The sequence below is a fragment of the Cupressus sempervirens genome, chromosome 1 (genome assembly GCF_028749045.1).
Source record: "Cupressus sempervirens isolate cs-2001-9-10 chromosome 1, ASM2874904v1, whole genome shotgun sequence".
Classification (NCBI taxonomy): Eukaryota; Viridiplantae; Streptophyta; class Pinopsida; order Cupressales; family Cupressaceae; genus Cupressus; species Cupressus sempervirens.
In genome coordinates, this window is record NC_143118.1 from 103,435,655 (window position 1) to 103,441,654 (window position 6,000).

A 6,000-nucleotide genomic window follows, 5' to 3' on the forward strand; every position below is an offset into this window, starting at 1 on the left:
TGGTGATATGTTAATTTGATGAATTGATCTGCCCTTGGAAGTTGGAACACCTTTTCAATATTGTTGGGTTAGAGATCCAAGACAATATCTCTAATTATGTTTTTGACAACCCTTTCTTCAGAAACATAATGCTCAGTGAGTGCCATAATTAACTCTAAATACTATATTGAAACTGGATGTGACACTGCATTGACCAATCCTAATTGGATCAATGTAGAAATCATTGATGATCACTCTATTGGTTTGTTGCATAGTGTCAAGAATGCTCCTAGATTAGTGTGACCTAGTTTAGTTTCTCAAATCTCTAAATGATCATCCTAGAATCTAGATTTGGTCAGGATAACTTGGAACTTGAACATGATAGGCTTTGTAACCATTTTCTCAACAAGGGAGGATGGTGAGGAAGCCATTGAATATGCACAAAATCATGCCCTTTAGCTAATAATTTGAAGGAAAAATGATAATAACACCCTAAAACTAACTCACACAAAATCCAATACCCTAATCTGCTTGAAAAACCATTTTATAACCCTAAAATGTAGAAATTGGCACACTAGGCACAACTGATAAGTTCACTTGATGAAACCTTTCTTACTTTTGCAAATTTTATTATGGGTTGCACATCAGCACACCTCATGGGGTGCACTGATGTGCAACCCATATTTGGACTTAGGTGCAAAAGGTTTAAAGGATTCAAGGTGCACATTAGTGCACCTGGTTAGGTGCACACCTAAATTAGGTGTTTGTGTTTATTTATTTTCTTTTTGATTTTTTAAAGTGCAAAAATGGTTTTGGCACTTATGTTCATGTTTTGCAGGGGGATGAGTAGAAGGTGTACCTCAACTTGGTGTGGAGCTATGGGGTTGATGGAGCTTGGAGGAAAATAATGAAACAAAGAAAGGAAGGAGGGGGGAACTTCTTGGTTATATAGCCAGGGGGAGTCCACACATTTTTGTGCTACGCAAGTGTGCAGGTGTGCAACAGTGCATCAAAATAATGTGTCTCTTTCTTATTAGTTTGGCACACTAGTGCACCTATTTAGGTGTGATTTTTATTTTACAAAAAAGACACTCCATCCTAAAAACTCTGATTTTCATCAACTAGGTTTCTCAGTCAAAACCCAAACACAAACTAGGACACTAGATAAAACCTCAAAAAGACTCAAACCCTGGACTAGGGATCCAAAAAGCCAAAAAAAAAAGTAGCAGGTCCCCATTTCTTGACAAAATGGGCATGCATTGTGAAACCACAACATGAAGCTATCATGATCATAGTTAGGGTTTTGAAGTTCTTTCTTCTTTGGATACTTAGCACAATTTAGATTCTCCACTCATTCAAGCTTCTTGATCAAATCATCCTTGAAATCTTTTTTGGTTGCTAAAATTGTTAAATGACCATGTGCTCTCAAAAATATGAATGTAAGGTATGCAATAGTGTCTTTGAAGTTTGTTATATACCTCCTTTTGATTGATTTAGGGTCTCCATTAATGTTGTGTACTTAGGTAGGTGGAGGTTAGGTGTCATGGTCGATGTTGATATCTTTTAACTAGGTATTTGTATTATAGCTTGATCTCTTCCATATTATTCGATCTCTACCATTCCTCTTCTGAAGTGCTCGATCTATGTTGCAATGATCAGTCAACATAGACAATTTTTACTAATAATCGATACTCTTTCAAAAATTTATCCTTATGCATCTTCACATATGCAAATATAAACTTTTGTCACATTTATATGTAAGGAACTGATGTATTAGATATCAATTAAGTATACAATTCCATGCATACCTCTCTTGCTTAGTATTGGTTAACAGTTTGTCCTCCTATTATATTTTATAACTTGACTCTTAGATACCCATTGTTTGGAGAGACAAAAGGATGTTTACCAACAAATGGGTCGGTGTATGTATTCTATCACTGCACTCTAAATGAATAGGTACAACACCCTATGATTTGCAATGATATGCAATAATATGGTTTTTTACAAGATCATAAGTTTTGACATTATAAGCTCTTAACCTAAGAGCAGTAAAGGATAACCAAATTGTTTGTAGGCACAAATTTTTTAGGAAAGATGGATCTAAATAACTTATCACACTCAATGGAATGCCTATAGTAGATTATCTTGACATTTCTAACCCTTACTTCTATTCTAAATGCAGATTAACCATCTAAATGTAGAAGAGGAATGAAGAAGATATGCACATGTGGGCGAATGGAATTTCTTTCACTATTAGCCTTGAATGAAATGGAATCCAACCAATAACTAATAGATTCATACACATTTATCTTTCATTTCCCAAAAAAACTATCTAACATATTATGAAACTAACAAGAGAAGAAATAGAACCATATATGAAGAAAGTAAATGGAATCACTATACTGCAAACATCAAAGTGAAATGGAATTCATTTTATTATTCACAGAATTATACATGATTTTCTTTCAACTCTTAATGCCAAACTACTCTATGCATGGGCCAAAAAATATGACAAGTAAATAGGGTAAATGGAATTACAGACCAATTCACCATCAAGTTTTCCAACCTCTATATAATGAAAAGAAATTAGATTTATAGTTGTTTGTCATACCCCAGTTTTGATAGTGCAACAATCACAAAATAGAAAGAAAATATGAATAATACATGAAAAAATTTAATCTTCCACATGGTATAGATGCATGACATCATTCATAATGATGTCTAATCCCATGGCACCTCTAAAAACACCTCGAAACCATTAATCTTCATGTGGTTTGAGAAAACCCTATTAAACTCTTCATTTCCTTCATATTATGCTGTTGGCACAAAATCCATATAATTTGTATCTCAACGGTCACGACAATTTTGAATTTTGGCCATTGATCTTAAACAAATGATCATGATTAAAACCCAACCATTTCCCTTTATGACTTCTAGGTACACTTGTTGAGTCCTTGTTATGTTGCTATAATTAACATTTGGGAAACTTTCCATAGTGACATAATGATGAGCACTGATATCCTTTTGAACTGATGGTGGCAATAAAATACATTAACCTTTTATTTACTTTGCTTCATGGGTAAAATTTTTAGCTATACACATTGTGGCAAACAAGTGGCACTGTTTCATTTTCTGGAGAATCTGACATTGACCTACTTTGCTTCATGGCACTTTGTGACTAGCTTTTGACTATGTCTCATGGAATGTGATGGGCCCAATAGGACACATGTTGTATTCTCACTATGTCACCATGATTAATGATCAAGAAACTTTTAATAATGATATAGCGATGACCATTGATTGATCGAAAGATCAATGGTGAAAAGAATCTCTTCATAACCCTAGCTCTATCTCATATAGACTAATCAAATAAAGACACTTATCACCTCATTTGACACCATACTAGCTGCAAAAGGAAATGGCCCATAGGAACTTTCATCATTCTATCATTATGTCACTATGATTAATGATCGAGCAACTTTTCATAATGACATAATGATGACCTAGATCTTTGTAAGATCTGATAGCTAAGGAGATGCATCATTAAGTACTTATAATTTCATCTTAAAATGTCTTCCATCAATATGGTCTTTGTCTAATGATCTAGATTTAGTCTTTGAACCATTTGGCTTGTCAACTTAGTTACATAGATGTGTAGATTAAATATAAGCCATCGATTGGATTTTAACAAGACTCATACCACCTTTGACCTAGTACTTCAACATTTCTCCATCTTTTAGTGTTCACTCTGCATCAAATTCAACTATTCTTTCTTCTAGCTTATTCTCACAATCTACATATCATCTTTAAGTCCCAGTCCTCGATGCTCTCTATTGTTTTTTGTTCTGAATATGAGTATGATATTCCCTTTGAATGCATCTTGTCTTCGCCATGAACTCTTGATTAAAGTATTAGGGTTTCAAAACAAACTTCTTTCTCATCTAGGAAATGCATAGACTTACTCTCTCTTTTCCTAATCACATAGTACAAACACATGCATAGATTTCTTTTGAATGCCTACCTAGGTGCACATAAAGGAATAGATAAGAAGATAAGTTCCTTAAGGGAAATATAGATACAGACATGGCATCACACTGACTCAACCCTAATCCTAGAAGTTTGAAAAAGATAGGGGATTGAAATCATGGAAACAACTAGCTCTGACTAGGGAATTGGGCATGTTAGTGCCTGAACAGGAACCTAGCAATCTCTAGTTTTGTAAAAAGCTTGAAAAAAACACACACAACAACATACTACCTACTTCCTTTATTACAAAAAATACCAAATAGAAAAGATCAATACCTTAGTCCATTGGGTTGCAAAGTCTTAAATAGAATAGGGAGATTCTATGCATTCTAGATGGTGAGGAAGTAGGGCAACCAAAACATAGGAAAATAAAACACACAAAAAGTAGGAAAGCAAGGGAAGACAACTAAATTAAACACACACCTAGCCTAACATACTTATAGAGGTGAGATGAATCTCACCTAATGAACTAGCATCAAAAGATACTCAAGTGAATCTAATTATTGATTGACTGAAGTAGGATCCCCTCCTCCACAATTGGTTTTGATCTCTAAGTAGGATCCTTACTTGTAGCAGCAACAACAACATGACAACTCCACATGTTTCTTTGATTACATGCACTAGCTGGCTATATATCCATTCAGGTCCAAAAAACCATGCATGATCATATATATAAGTATCTTTACCTGCACCTTTCATGTTATCCATCTGATGATCTTCTTTTGTGGCAAAGAAATACACCCTTTTCAAGAAAATGAACTCATTTTAGTAGTGGTTTGAACTTTCCTCATGAACTTGAGTGTGGGAATGGTGCAGTGCACTTCAATTCAAGGCAAGAGCTTCAACCATTCAAAGAGATTCAAATATATATGCAATAAAAGTTTGACATGAATATTAGTGCAATAAAGGTTTTAGAGTAGATTAGAATCATCAATAAGCCCATTTGTAAAGGCTCAAGGTTCATTTGGTAATCTTATAAACCATGAACCTTTGAGACCTATAAGGGAAATAAATAAGTTTTAGAATAGTCAATAAATCCTAAGAAGGGTGAAAATACTATAGGATAGGTCTTAGGAAGGTTTTATAAGTCTTAGATATCATTTGATATTCATATTGCAAAATACAACAAAAGTTGCTTAAAACTTGCAAAGCAACTTTTGCAATTTTGCTTTAAAAGTTGCTTAAAACTTGCAAAGCAATTTTTGCAATTTTGCTTAAAAGTTGTCAAAAGGAAGTTTCAACTACTTCTAATTGATCCATGGGTAGTTGGTTACTTAATTATATGTATAAGATACTAAGACAACCTTCCCTATAGAACAGACTATCGAATGTACATTTTTGTTTCAAAATTAATAAAAATTCTCTTATTTTTTGCTCGAACTTGCTATTTCCTAGGTTTTCCATGTGTTGTATGGACTACAAATGGTGATTGGATGCTATATAAAGTTTCTTCTCTAAGTTAGCTTTTGAATGCAATTGGTTTGATCGAATTTGGAGCTGTATACCAAAAGTGACAAGTGTTTTACTGCTAGTAACCCGAAAACCCTTGAAAATGAGGGTTTTGTGCAATTTGAACGTATAGTTCTTTGCTGTATGATTAGAATGGCACAAAGCCCAACCCAAATAGTAGATTTAGGAGTTATCTTTCAGATTCAAGAAGGTTTGAGGGCAGAAACAAAGGGAACAAACGACGCTTGCAAGCCCTAGACTAAATTGCATGGTATATTTAGTCTAAATTTATTGGTGTTTGAATTAGTTTGTGAATCAGGAATAAAGTTTTGATCAAATGGGGTTGGATTTGTGATCAAAATATTTCCTTGAATATTTCTAAAGACTTTTAGTTGGTTTATGCACCCATTCCATTGGTCTTCCTTTGAAAACCAAGCCAAATAGGGCCCTACTGGATTGGTTACCTAGGTTGATCCTTGGAGTGCTGGAATGAACCAAGTTCCAATCTTTTGGAATGTGTTAAGGGTTATCAAATACTTCAAATTC